This window comes from Herpailurus yagouaroundi, unplaced genomic scaffold (assembly GCF_014898765.1).
Source record: "Herpailurus yagouaroundi ecotype Mexico unplaced genomic scaffold, PumYag 209, whole genome shotgun sequence".
Taxonomy (NCBI): domain Eukaryota; kingdom Metazoa; phylum Chordata; class Mammalia; order Carnivora; family Felidae; genus Herpailurus; species Herpailurus yagouaroundi.
The window spans coordinates 834,964-850,438 of NW_024412440.1; positions in this window are offsets into that span (position 1 = coordinate 834,964).

Below are 15,475 nucleotides of genomic sequence, written 5' to 3' on the forward strand. Positions count from 1 at the left end.
AATTATTGAGAGAAGGGTATTGACATATCTGATTATAGCTGAATTGTTTACAGTTGTCAATTTGTTTCTCCTTGAAGAACTTTTGCTTCATGGATTTTGAAACTCTGTTATTAGGTTCATGCATGTTCAGGATTGTTAAGTCTCTTGAAGAACCAATCCATTTGTCATTATGAAATGATCTATTATTTATCACTGGCAATATTCTTTGTTCTGAAATTGACTTTGACATTTTTTATATAAAGTCCAGCCTTCTTTGACCACTACTATCACAGTATATATTTTCCCATAACTTAAATCTTAACCTATGGATATCTTTATATGTGAAATGTTTTTTTCAACAAGCAGCATATAGTTAGATATTGCTTTTTTATCCAATGTGACATTCTCTGCCTTTTAGTTGCTGGGTCTCAGTCATCATATTTTATATGATTATTAATATTATGCTTAATGTATCATCTTACTATTTTTCCCAACTGATCTTTGTTTCCATATTCCACTTTTTTACCTATTAGTATTATACTGACTACTAGCAGAGGCCATGTGTAGTTATCTAAAATATTCCCCAGTTCAGCTTTCTCCATACCCTCAAGGTAAGAAATATGCTGATTTCTGCCCTGTTTCATCCTTTCTGTCCTGCAGCCTAGAAATTCTCTCAAGATAATAAGCTGGGATAATTGTATGGCTCACCTCATTTGTTTTCCATTTTTTAGATTGTTTCCCAATTTTATAATTTAACATAACCCTTACTTGTTCCTCTCCACCCTTTCAACCCATGTCCAGGCACTGTTTTATTTTTCCCCTCCCAAATTAGTTTTGGAAATACTATACATATATATATAGTATTATACTATATACTATATATATACTATATATGTATATATATATGTGTATATATATAGTAATATACTATATACTATATATATAGTATATATATGTAGTATATATAGTATAGTATTATACTATATACTATATATATATGTATATATATAGTATTATACTATATACTATATATGTGTATATATAATTATATATATAATTATATATAATATAATATATATGTATATATATATAGTATAATACTATATATATATACTATATATATGTATATATATAGTATATATATATATATATACACACATACACAATATATATATATAGTATTACATACTGATCAGCTAAAATTAAAATAAGACAATGGGAGTGCCTGAGTGGTTCAGTTGTCTAAGCCTCCAAGTCTTGGTTTTGGCTCAGGTCATGATCTTAGGGTTTGTGAGTTTGAGACCCATATTGGGCTCCGTGCTGACAGCTGCTTGGGATCTTTCTCTCCCTCTCTCTCTCTGCCCCTCCCTGGCTCACTCTCTATGTCTCTCTCAAAATAAGTAAATAAACTTAAAACATTTTTAAAAATAAAATAATGATTTAGTTTACTAATTTGTTTTCAAACACTCATTGGATCTCCATTCTACACTTCCAGCCTTTTACCCTAATATCAACATGTGTCTGTAGCCTTACACCTGCCTTAGATCTGCTCAGTACTTTTAAGTTTGATTTTATTTTTGATAAGAATAAGCATATCTGTTGTCTAATGTTAAGATCCTGACTTTAGAATTTGAATACTGGCTGGAGACCTTGGGTAAGGCATTTAATCTTTCTACCCTCTCTTTCCTCCATAGTAAAACAGTGATCTAAATTGCACCTACTTGAGGTTGTTGTGAAATTAGATAAATAAAAAACAACATGGAATATAGAAAAAATTAGTGTTACTCTTATTAAATAACTAAAAATTATTTTGATGATACTTAGAGAAAATGTATTCTTAATAATGGTTCAGATATGTTTATTTTATTAAACTATATAAGAATAAACCACAGAACAAATTATCTATTCAGTCTAAAGTCCCATCTATCCTAGTGGTACCCAGAATTCATTTTTGAAAGGGCCATCCATAATTGCTCTGTATGAAGTAATGACCTTCATGACAGCCGACCTCAGTTCACTACCTCAAAAGAGAGTTTTTGGCCAATTTTCCTCAGTTCCAGTGACTGTAGGGAGATGATCACAGCAGGTTTGCAAATAAAAAACAAGATTTCTCTCTTCTTGGTCCATTACTTATAAAATTGAGATGTTAAAATGCTTTTGGAATCACTTGGACTAGCCCAAATGATGATGGCTTGAAGTTTTCTTGGAGTTTTTCATACATCATCTGCTCCAAAATGAAATAATGATTCCTAACGTAGTCCTCACTCAAGGCACAAACAAATATGTTACTAATGAGCATTTTCTTTAATGGAGTGGGTCTTATTATAGAGAAAAAAGAAAAAAAAGCTCATTATTCCTTGGCAAATCTACCTTAATACATGCTTTTGTGGATTCATAAGAATAATAATGATTTGTGCTCTGCAGAAACATATGCAATTAGATTTCTCAACCCAAAGAGAACAAAACAACAAAAACTCAGCGTATCAGTGGATCTTCAACTGTGAATTGATAGTCAATTGATGTGTATAATTTCACAAATTTTTTAAATAAAAATAACGTGGAACACGACTTGAGGTTGATAGTGGTGACTAAAGTTTTATTTTTGCATTTTAGTGAAGATCAATTGGAAATCTTTGATTATCAAGTCAAAATAGTAAGCAATAAATATCGTAAGGAGTTGAGAAATCTAAATCTGTTGCAAACACATTATCAACAATTTTTCTTCTGAGGGAAACTTTCAAAATGTACCTAAAACATGCAAAAAGACACAGAGGGAGAGGGAGAGAGAGATATGAAGTATGGATTCTATCTAATGTTTATGTTATGTGTTTGTGTAGATAGCTGATGAATAAATGATGATGAAGGAAGGAAGGAAGGAAGGAAGGAAAGAAGGAAGGAATCAAGGAAAGGAAGGAAGGTAGGGATGGAGGGAGGGAGGAAGGAAGGAAGACAGGTTGGTGTTTATGCAAGTGTGTGTGTGTGTGTGTGTGTGTGTGTGTGTGTGTGTGCATTTTAAATTAATAGTTTCATATTTTCAACATTTTCCAAACAGAAGCAAAGTTAAAGGTATATTTAATGATTCCCTTCCTTCTTATTATTTTGCACTAATTAAGAAAGAATGATGGTTTCAGGTGTTCTAGTCATATTGGAGTAATTTTACGATTGAAAAAAGATGCTGAAAAAGAACAAACACAGGAAAGAATTCCATGTGGAATATGCATCTGCTTATTTGTCTTAAATCCTGGATTTTAAGGTATCTTAGAACGTGTTAAAATTTTAGAACTTATCAAAATGAAGATCATTTTGTAACGAGGAAAGGAAGGAAATCATTTGCTTAAATAGTTCTTTAGTTATTAATTTTTGCTATTTTATCAGTGCTTCATATCAGAAAAGGATCACCTTTGACAAAAAAACCTTATATTTCAAGAGAAAGATTTAAATGGCATTTATATATCATATAATTTCAATCAGTTTTAAGAACTAGGGTTAACTATATTCATGCCAGTTATGGCACGAATCAGTCTTAAATACCAATAACACACTATAACAGGTATGTGGGGCCAGTCCAGTGACCAGATTGTCCCCGGATTCATATTCCATCCCTTCAATGGAAGGCAAATTTGGGTGGCATGAACATTCATGATATATGAATTTTGTAAATCTTATTGAATGAATAAAATTAATATCTCTAGATCTCAGGATTTTACATTAGAATATAACATACCTGTCTTACTTATGTACTGAAAATCAAATGAAAGCCAAATATCAAGAATGAAATATTCAAAATTCTCATTTTATCAGCCATATCTTGTTTCTCTTTTTGTCATGAAAACCTTATTCAACCCCAATCCAAGGATATCTGCCTGACATGGACAGCTGGAGACAGGGTCTCTTCATGGTATGGGAAATAACTGATGCTTGATATAACTATCTATTTTGAGTAAAATTAGGAAAAACAAAATTTGGCCTGTAAATTTTTAAATATGTAACCTGCTAATTCATCAATCCTGTTTTCATGGTCAAGATTCCATTTTTCAGGTTATCAGACTCAAGAGAGTAGGAGAGAGGGCTCTGTATAGCTGGGCCCACCAGTAAGAATAAAACCATATTGACCAAGTATTACACAGAATTAAATCTCTTAAATTTTAAGAAACTTTCTATTATTGCATTTATAGAGCTTTGAATCTTTTGATAAACTACCACTAGATCCGAGAATACAGATATACTGTCTGGTGATCAGACTACACAGAGCAGGTGTTTGATGCCCGCCCTCCCTTCAAATAAGTTAGGAAATAAGATTTCAGTGTTTCAACTTTTGCCTCTAATAAAAGGGTTAATATTTTCATCCTTATATGTTGTTCTACCAGGATAACGTTTGATGTTTTTGGCATCTGAAAGTAAATATCTTAAGAGCATGGTATTTGCCATAGTATATCGAATATACGTTACTTCCAGCCTAAAAGTCCCGCATAAACCTATCTGTGGCTCCACTTGGACGTTCAGCAAGATGTTCTACATCCCTTGTTTGCACAACAAGCATCTATAAAAATAGCCTGCCAGAAACATGGACAAAATAGGTACATAGTACTTATGAGCATTCTACAGGCATCAGGCAAATGATTTAAATCTCTGTACTTAACCTTTGTAACAACCTGCATGGAATGCTGAAGCCAAGAAGATCTCATAACTACTGTTCCCAAATAAAAACAAGGCAAAACACTGAAAACTAAAAGTTTGGTTTTATTATAAATGTTTGTAAATTCATTTAGTAGGAAATCATGCTTTGAACTGTTACGTTAGTCTTCTTTTATCCAACCAAATGAAAATATCCACGTGCTCCCCTGCAGAAATATTAATAGGTTTGTTTATGAGGTGTAATATAGCCTGAAGTCTATGTTTTGTATTACTTATCAAATTAAAAAAATACATTAAAATACACATTTGGTCCCTTGGCTAGGGGTCATGGAATTGGGAGAATATACCTGTACTGCTCCCATGTCATTATCATTACAGTACATTAGTGAGAGAGTATGATTATAGACCAACCTATTAGTGGCTTATTCTACTTAGAAGATGTTGTAGAAACAGTAATTAATTATCAGCAGCAGCAGCAGTAGCAACAGTAACAGAGGCAAAATCTCACTTTAATGGAAATAAATGAGTTGTCTCTTGATGAACCAGAGAGTAATTCACCTCTTCTTAATTGTATATTTATGACAATAAGTTTTTAAAGAAAACTAGTTATATGTTCCTCTTCTGCTTCATCTTCTTTTCTGCTGAATAGAAATAAATTTGCTCACACATGTTAAGGAGTCTGAGGCAAGACAGTAAAGTCTAGCAGGTATTCAAGTCAGTTTTAGTGGGCTTTTCCTGGAACACCTGGTTTACTTTCTCTAGCAGATACTCTAAATTATAGAACCAATCTTATTATTATTTTTTTTAATTAGAGAAACTTGGTATTGAAGATACCTAGAGTAAAATTTCTGTCCAAATATAGCATCTTTTGGAAGGTTTTTGGGAATAAAATCCAATTGGTTTTCATTTTGTTTTCCCTAAAAATATTCCCCTTTTATTTTATTTATTATTTATTTTTTTTAAACATAATTTATTGTCAGGTGAGCTGACATACAGTGTATGCATGTGCTTTTGGCTTCGGGAGTAGATTCCCATGATTCATCGCTTACATACAGCACTCAGTGCTCATCCCAACAAGTGCCTTCTTCAATGCCCATCACCCATTTTCCCCTCCCCTCAGCCCCCCATCAACCCTCAGTTTGTTCTCTGTATTTAAGAGTCTCTTATGGTTTTCTGCCCTCTCAGTTTGAAACAATTTTTTCTCCTTTCCTTCCCCCATTGTCTTCTGTCAAGTTTCTCAAATTCCATATTTACGTGAAAACATATGATATCTTTCTTACTGACTTGTTTCACTTAGCATAATACCCTCCAGATCTATCCACGTTGTTGCAGTGGCAAGATTTCATTCTTACTCATTGCCAAGTAGTATTCCATTGTATGTGTAAACCACATCTTCTTTGTCTATTCATCAGGTGATGGAAATTTGGACTCTTTCCATAATTTGGCTATTGTTGATACCACTGCTATAAACATTGGGGTACATGTGCCCCTATGAATCAGCACTCCTATATCCACTGGATAAATTCCTAATAGTGCTATTGCTGGGTCATAGGGTAATTCTATTTTTAATTTTTTGAGGAACCTCCACACCGTTTTCCAGAGCAACTTCACCAGTTTGCATTCCCACCAACAGTGCAAGAGGGTTCCTGTCTCTCCACATCCTTTGCAACATCTATTGTTTCCTGGGTTGTTAATTTTAGTCACTCTGACTGGTATGAGGTGGTATCTCAATATGGTTTTGATTTGTATTTCCCTGATGATGAGTGAGGTTGAGCATCTTTTCAGGTGTCTGTTGGCCATCTGTGTGTCTTCTTTCGAAAAGTGTCTATTCATGTCTTCTGCCCATTTCTTCATTGGATTATTTGTTTTTTGGGTGTTAGTTTGGTATGTTCTTTATAGATTTTGGATACTAACCCTTTATCTGATATGTGATTTCAAAATATCACCTCTCATTCTGTTGGTTGCCTTTTCATTTTGTTGATTGCTTCCTTTGCTGTGCAGAAACTTTTTATCTTGATGAGGTCCAAATAGTTCATTTTTGCTTTTATTTCCCTTGCTATTGAGTAAGAAGTTGCTGTGGCTAAGGTCAAAGAGGTTGTTGCCTGTTTTCCCTTCTGGGGTTTTGATGGCTTCCCATCTGACATTTAAGTCTTTCATCCATTTTGAGTTTATTTTTGTGTATGTTGTAAGAAAGTTGTCCAGTTTCATTCTTCTGCATGTTGCTGCCTAGTTCTCCCCAGCACCATTTGCTAAAGAGACTCTTTTTTTCCATCGGATGTTCTTTCCTGCTTTGTCAAAGATTAGTTATCCATACATTTGTGGGTACAATTCTGGGTTCTCTATTCCATTGGTCTATATGCCTGTTTTTATGTGAATACCATACTGTTTTTATAATTACAGATTTGTAGTACAAGCGAAAGTGTGAGGCTTCCCACTTTGGTTTTCTTTTTCAACATTACTTTGGCTATTCAGGGTATTTTGTGGATCCATACAAATTTTAGGATTATGTGTTCCAGCTCTGAGAAGAATGCTGGTGCAATTTTGGTTGGAATTGCATAGAATGTGTAGATTGCTTTGGGGAGTATTGACATTTTAACAATATTTGTTCTTCCAACTCATGAGCATGGAGTGTTTTTCCATTTCTTTGTCTCTTCTTCAATTTCTTTCATAAGTTCTCTATAGTCTTCAACATCATTATTTAGGTTTATTCCTAGGTATTTTATGTTTCTTGTTGCAATTGTAAATGGGATCAATTTCTCTTTCTGTAGCTTCATTATTGGTGTTTAGAAATGCACTGATTTCTGGACATTGATTTTGTATCCTGGGACTTTGCTGAGTTCATGTATCAGTTCCAACAGCTTTTCAGTGGAGTGTTTTGGGTTTTCCATGTAGAGTATCATGTCCTCCGCGAAAAGTGAATGTTTGACTTCTTTGCCAATTTAGATGCCTTTTATTTCATTTCGTTGTCTGATTGCTGAGGCTAGGACTTCCAACACTATGTTAAACAACAGTGATGAGAGTGGACATCACTGTCGTGTTCCTGATCTCAGGGGAAAACCCTCAGTTTTTCCCCATTGAGGATGAAGAAGGGCATTATATCATAATTAAGGGGTCTATTCATCAAGAAGAGCTAACAATTGTAAATGTTTCTGCCCCCAGCTTGAGAGCACCCAAATATATAAATCAATTAATCACAAACATGAGCAATCTTATTGATAATAATATGGTAATTTCAGGTGACTTTAATACTCCACTTACAACAATGGACAGATCTTCTAGGCAGAAAATCAATTAAAAAAGCAATGGCTTTGAATGATACACTGGACTAGATGGACTTGACAGATACAGAATTTTTCACCCAAAGGCAGCAGAATACACATTTTTCTTAAATGCACATGGGGGCATTCTCCAAAATATGTACATACTGTGTCACAAAATAGCCCTCAACAAATATAAAAGAATTGAGATCATACCATACATATTTTCAGATCACGATGCTATGAAACTTGAAATCAACCACAAGAAAAAATTTGGAAAGCCTCTAAATGCATGGAGGTTAAAGAACATCCTACTAAAGAATGAATGGATTAACCAGACATTTAAAGAAGATATTTAAAAATATAAATGGGAGCAAATGAAAATGAAAACATAACAGTCCAAACCCTTTGTCATATAGCAAAGGCAGTCCTAATAGGAAAATACATTACAGTTCAGGCCTATCTCAAGAAGCCAGAAAGATCCCAAATGCACAACTTAACCTCACACCTAAAGGAACTAGAAATAGCCAAGAAACCCCAAAGCCAGCCAAAGAAGAGAAATAATAAAGATTAGAGTGGAAATAAACAATATAGAATCAAAAAAAAAAAAAAGTAGAACAGATCAATGAATCTAAGAGTTGTTTTTTTAAAATAAACAAAATGGATAATCTCCTAGCCAGACTTCTCAAAAAGAAAAGAGAACCCAAATAGATAAAATCATGAAAGAGGACAGATTACAACCAACACCACAGAAATCCAAACAATTATTAGAGAATACTATGAAAAGTTATATGCCATCAAACTGGACAACCTGGAAGAAATAGACAGATTTCTAGACACCCACACACCGCCAAAACTCAAATGGGAAGAAATAGAAAATCTGAACAGACCCATAATCAGTGAAGAAATTGAAGCAGTTATCAAAAAACTCCCAACAAATAAGAGTCCTGGGCCAGATGGCTTCCTAGGGGAATTCTACCAGACACTTAAAGCAGACTTAATACCTATTCTTCTCAAGCTCTTCCAAAAATTAGAAATGGAAGGAAAGCTTCCAGACTCATTCTATGATGCTAACATTACCTTGATTCCCAAACCAGACAGAGACCCAACTAAAAAGAATTACTGGCCAATATCTCTGATGAACATGGATGCAACAATTCTCAACAAGATACTAGCAGACCAAATTCAACAGGAAACAAAAAGAATTATTCACCATGATCAAATGGGATTCCTTCCTGGGCTGCAGGGCTGGTTCAATATTCACAAATCAATCAGTGTGATTCATCACGTTAATAGAAGAGAGGATAAGAACCACATGATCCTGTCAATAGATGCAGAAGAAGTGTTTGACAAAATACAGCATCCTTTTGGGGCACCTGGGTGGCTCAGTCCGTTGAGAGTCCGACTTTGGCTCAGGTCATGATCTTGTGGTCTGTGAGTTCTAGCCCCACGTTGGGCTATGTGCTGACAGTTCAGAGCCTGGAGCCTGCTTCTGATTCTGTGTGCCCCCCTCTCTCTGCCCCTCCCCTGCTCATACTCTGCCTCTCTCTCTGTCAAAAATAAATAAACATTAAAGAAAATACAGCATCCTTTCTTAATAAAAACCCTCAATAAAGTCGAGGTAGAAGGAATATACCTTAACATCATAATTTTCCCCTTTTAAATCATTTCCCAAAGTTTATGTGTTTTTGTCATGTTGAATAGTATGGGATTTTTCAAGCTATCTTAAAATTTTGGGGGGACAAAGTAAGATGTGCTAAAAAGTAGTTCATATGTAATTTGTGTATGTTTGTCATTTAGTATCATAACAAAAATCCTGTGTGATATTGAAAAGGTACATAAACATAGTCTTAGTTCAATGACTTTACAAGTTTACATTTATCCCTAATTCACTTTATCATTTACTATTTTAGTCCTTTGAGCTTATTTCCAATTCACTGTTATTAAAGATAATTATGTGATTAACACCATTGTGTGCAAAGTGTAGAATATGTTTTGTATTACGTGTATTGATTTAGGAAAATAGTGTAGAGGGTGTTGAAAGAGGGAAAGAAGGGAGTTTAATAAAAGGCAGTGTGTAAATTTTTCAAAACGAATGTATGCTCAGAAGACATTAGACATTAGATTAAAATATATAAAATCTCTGGGGGCACATGCCTGTCTAGATATGGAGACAGATAAAGTAGGGAAAAAGGAGGGGTCCCAACATGCTCAGGCATGAAGCCTGACCAGCCAGAAACAAAATCATACTGTGGCTTTCACTGAGAGAAATGTTAAATTAAACCATGTTTGTAATTGTTTTTAATGACTTGTAAACATCTGACTTTAAACGTAGTTGTGTTAGACAAATTCAATCTATGTCTTTATACCTATGGTCACGAAGTAAATCCATTCCAAAATTTTAGATCAGTCATTATTTTATATGCTAAAGTATTTATTTGATTTCTAACAATTCCATAAATCATTAATGTTTGTAAAATATTTCAAATGCTGGAGAAGTATAAAATAATCAAGTAAATAAATCATACTACTATCTTTTAATACTACATTTCTCCGAGAAATTTATGTTCCTACTTAATGAAATTAGTTCCTATCTTCTTTCCTCCCTCTTAGACTTTAAATAATTCAATCTTCTGCTCCTACCCTGAGATTTGCCTCATAATTTGCTAAGACAATTATACAAACAAGACTCCTAAAATGCTTCATATTTGCAATACCACATTACCTGCACCTTTACTCATATTTCCTGCCTTCAATTCTCTTATAAGGAAAACTGTACTTCCTGCTCGCATGAAAGCCTTGTCCAAACCCTCAACTTTTTCTGTAATTCCCATATTCCCTAGGCTTCTTAAAGAATCAATTCCTGAAATAATCTTTACCCAGAATCTTAAATTTCTCCTACTGTACTAGATCATTTCTGTTAGCATTAAAACAAGTCTAGGAGCACCTGGGTGGCTCAGTGGGTTAAGCATCCTACTTTGGCTCAGGTCATGATCTCATGGTCCATGAGACCGGCGACAAGACTCTGGCCTGTCAGCACAGACCCTGCTTTGGATTCTGTGTCTCCCTCTCTCTCTCTACTCTTCCCCTGCTTGTGCTCTGTTTCTCCCTGTCACTCAAAAATAAATAAACATTTAAAAACAACAACAACAAAAGGAATATCTGTCTTAAATTAAAACAAACAAAAGTAGAAAAAAATATTTAATTCTGCATCTGTTCATATTTATCACCCCATTTTTCTTTCCCTTTCACAGTGAACATTTTAGAAATTATATTCTGTTATATTCTATATAAACGGACTCTAACTTTCTTACCTCCAGTTCTGCAGTCAGTTCCTATTGGACTTCTGCTCCTATGTTCCACTAGAACTGCTCTGGCTTAGCCAAAGCAGAGGTCACATGAAATGTTTCCTGATCTCAGTATTTAACATAGCTCCCTTCCTGATACACAAACTTCTCTTTGTCCCAAGGACAAAATGCTTTTTTTTTAAACATTTATTTATTTTTGAGAGACAGAGAGAAGCAGAGCATGAGCAGGGGAGGGGGAGAGAGACACACACACAGAATCCGAAGCAGGCTCCAGGCTCTGAGCTGTTTGTTAGCACAGAGCCTGATGCCGGGCTCGAACTCACGAACAAGACCATGACCTGAGCTGAAATCGGATGCTCAACCGACTGAGCCATCCAGGAGCCCCAAAATACTTTTTTAAAAATTTTCCATCAGGGTCACCCTATTGGCTCCTTCTTCTCTCCCTTACTTCTCATGTAGTAATTCACGGAGCTTAATTCTGCCCCCCACGACTTTGTTCTTAATATGTTATTGTTTGGTGATCTCCTCTAGCTCCATAAACATTAAATAGCATCCATGTGATAAAAACTCCTAAATTCATTTGTACAGGACACCTGGTATCCCAGGTTACAGGCACACATATATGACATAGGTCTCTTAAATTTAATATGCCCTCTAGAAATATTATTATAAACTTAATAAGTCTTGGGGTGCCTGGGTGGCTCAGTCAGTTAAGCGTCTGACTTTGGATCAGGTCATGATCTCCTGGTTCGTGAGTTCAAGCCCCACATCAGACTCTGTACTGACAGCTCAGGGCCTGGAACCTGCTTTTGACTCTGTGTCTCTCTGTCTCTCTACCCCCCCCCCCCCATTTCTCTCTCTCGCAAAAATAAATAAACATTAAAAAAAATTTTAAAAAAGTCAAATTAATGAGTCTTGTATTCTTCTTGTAACCTGTTTCCCATCAAGGTGTTCCTTCAATCAACTCCATTTTACTGAATGTTACTATCCTCCACTGTTATTAAATCCCCAAACCTCAGAAGCACCCTTAATTATTTTCATTTCCTTAACACCCACATCTATTACATTAGGAAGTCCTATCACTTTCTCTCCAAAATAAAACTGGATTTTGCCAAATTCTATCCATTTCCAGGGACAGTATTCTAGTCCAAGTAATAATTGTTTCTACTTTCTTAGCTTGATTCCATGATTTCCCATGTGTCCCTATGGTAGATTTTCCCTTTTAAATAGTCAATGTGATAATCCAAAATTATCCAAACTCAAATTAAATCATAAAATTTTCTTGTTTAAAAACCCTCATTGACTTCTCATTGCGCTTGAAAAATAGACACACTTTTACATAGTCATCAAGACACCGCCTATATTTAGCCTCCTACTCAAATATATGCTTAGATTATTTTGTTCTCTTTCCCCAGATCTTAACACCTCTGTATTGCCGTTCTCATTTAGGACTCAACTCAAAGTTCACCTGGGCATGGCCAGGACTGTCAGGGAAAGTTTTCGTAAAGCTAACGGTGAACAAGAAACAAAGTTAGATGTTCATAACTATGGCTGGGTATTCACTCTTTTCTTGGTCTTCAGAGGAATCTTAGATTTGTTCTAAAACAACACTCAAAGACAGGAAAGTTCACAGGCATAAGCACTTCTGAGTTGGCAGAATTTTTCTTCACTTTGGCTCCTGCAGCACTGAATTTCCAATCTGTCTCTGTTAGCCATGTACACCCACATCATCATTTTTCTTGCAGCCGAATTGATTTGCATACATTCTTAACACTGGAATATTAAATATAAGCAAAAGTAAACTCAACTGAATTAAAAATCATTGTTCCCTTTAACCCCTAAATCAGCATTAGTATAAGAGACCTAGCCTACCCCACCCTATCTTACATGGAATAAGGTCTCTGAGACAGGAGGAAAGGGCCTAACCATCCAAACGCCCCTGCTTAATTCTCTGCCCACCAATTTTCTCCATCTTTTACATCAGTTTCATTTTCTGGTGACACTTAACAGTATCTGAACATGGATTATGTATACACTTACATATTTATCATCTCTCTCTCATGCACACAAAAGTTAAGTTCTGTTAAAGCAGAGATTCCTATCTTATTCCTTTTATATTCCTAGTTTGATAGACTATAGTAACTCATAATAAGTAGATGTTCACTATGTTTTACTGAAGGAATAAATATAGCTAAATTCATAATACCTTCCAGAGGCTCTCACTTAATTGTTATTCTTGGTTAACATATAAAAAAGATAAAGTATTTAATGCTGTATAATGTGATAATTACTTATGCATCTTCCTTCCATTTTCTCTAGCATGTTTACAATTTTATTCACCTGCATTCATTATACTGATTAATGTACTTGTAGTAAAATAGGTCTCTATGGATGAATAAATTTCATGCCGGTTATCATAATTGAGAACTATAATTGGATCATAAAAATTATCATTTATGTGGAGAGATATATTTGGACAACATACCCTTAAACCAAAGTAATAATAATAAGATCAGAGAAGTAAATAAATGAAATAAATGTGTCATTTGCATATAACATTTATTTGCATAGAACAATGCCTTGTCATTGGTGTAATTAAAAATAAAAAAACATTTGATTATAATTCAGGAATTAGGCACATATCCAGATTTTAATCTATTAATCAATGAAAATGGGGAAACATTTTTAAAATATTTATTAGGGAACTTTAATCAAAGCCACAGACATTTTTATCTGTTTGTGGCAGTGCACAGAGAAAGAGAGTAACAGTATAAAACATGCTAATTAAACACCTTGGAGGTAAATATTATTTCACTTTTATATATTTTTTAATTGGAAGGCTAACTGATCTCAAGACAACACATCTGGTAAATGACAGAGTCAAAATATGACCTCAGGCTCATCTTTTTTCTTTCCTGATGCTTCCCACACATGGCCTATGGCATTATAGTAAATGACCAGGGCATTTTCACCTACATTTCAATATTGCATCCAGAGTTATAAGATAAAAACTGCTTTGAGTTAGAATTTAACTAGAACTTATAAATATTTTACTAATGTTAAATCTGATCTCTCTTTTGAAATATGTCCTCTTCAAAAGAATGACATTTAGAGTTTATTTCAGATCTTTAGATGTTTTATAAAATAGCTCATGAAGACAGAGCATGCTATATCAGCAGGCATGATAGCATAGAAAGTATTTTTAAAACTGTAAATAGATTTCTATTACATCCTGATCAGTTACTCACCAGTAGTTTTGGCATTCTAGTAACATACAGTTGTATAGGAATAATAACTTACCACTTAATGTGACATTCCATACCACATTCTGGAATCGATTAATGGTTACAGTCAGTCGGGTATTCACTGGGAATCATTTCTGTTATCTACCTGAGCTCTTCTGTATCCTTCCCAATATATACAATATGATTATATCGTATGAGATGCAGATAGGGCTAGCCACTTAGTGGTGTTTCACAAATTAAATGTTGTTGTACACTTCCTCTTCACTCAAACTGATTGTAGAAATTCCTAATGAACTATTGAGCAAATGTAAACCTGTGATAATTCTTATTTTTGCAGATACAAAACAATTTAAAAAGCTAGAAGAAAAGTTTTTTTCCCTTTTTTAAAAGATGTTTATTTTTTTAATGTTTATTTATTTTGAGGGAAAGAGAGAGGGAGTGCGAGTGGGAGAGGGGCAGATAGAGAAAGGGGGAGAGAGAATCCCAAACAGGCTCCACACTGTTGGTGTCCCACTGTTGAACCACTAAACGCGAGATCATGACCTCAGCCCAAATCAAGATTTAGTAACTCAACTAGCTTAGCCACCCAGGTGTCCCAAGTTTTTTTCTTTAAATTTGAACTTCATACAATTTTTGGAAGTATTATTTCTTAAAACTGTCTACTTAAGACTGCATTAATTCAAAAACAAATGTTTCATTGAAATTTAATGTACAGGAAAGAACAAGAATCATGAATGTACAGATAAATAAATACTTACCCAATAAACATAGCCATGTAGCCACCACCAGGTCAAGAAATAGAATCTTCCCAGAACCTCAGAGCCAGCTTTCAGGCTCTCTTCAAATCATGAGCTTCTCACTTATTCCCAAAAGTAAACATTGCTCTGAATTTTAACCCACTATAATGTCCCTGTTTTTGAAATTTACATAAATCAGATATTAAAATATGTATTCTTTTGTGCCTATTTTGCTCCAAACTATGTGTTTGAAATTTATCCTGTTCTTGTGCATAATTATAGTATTTTGTTTTATTCATTTATTTACACTAGTG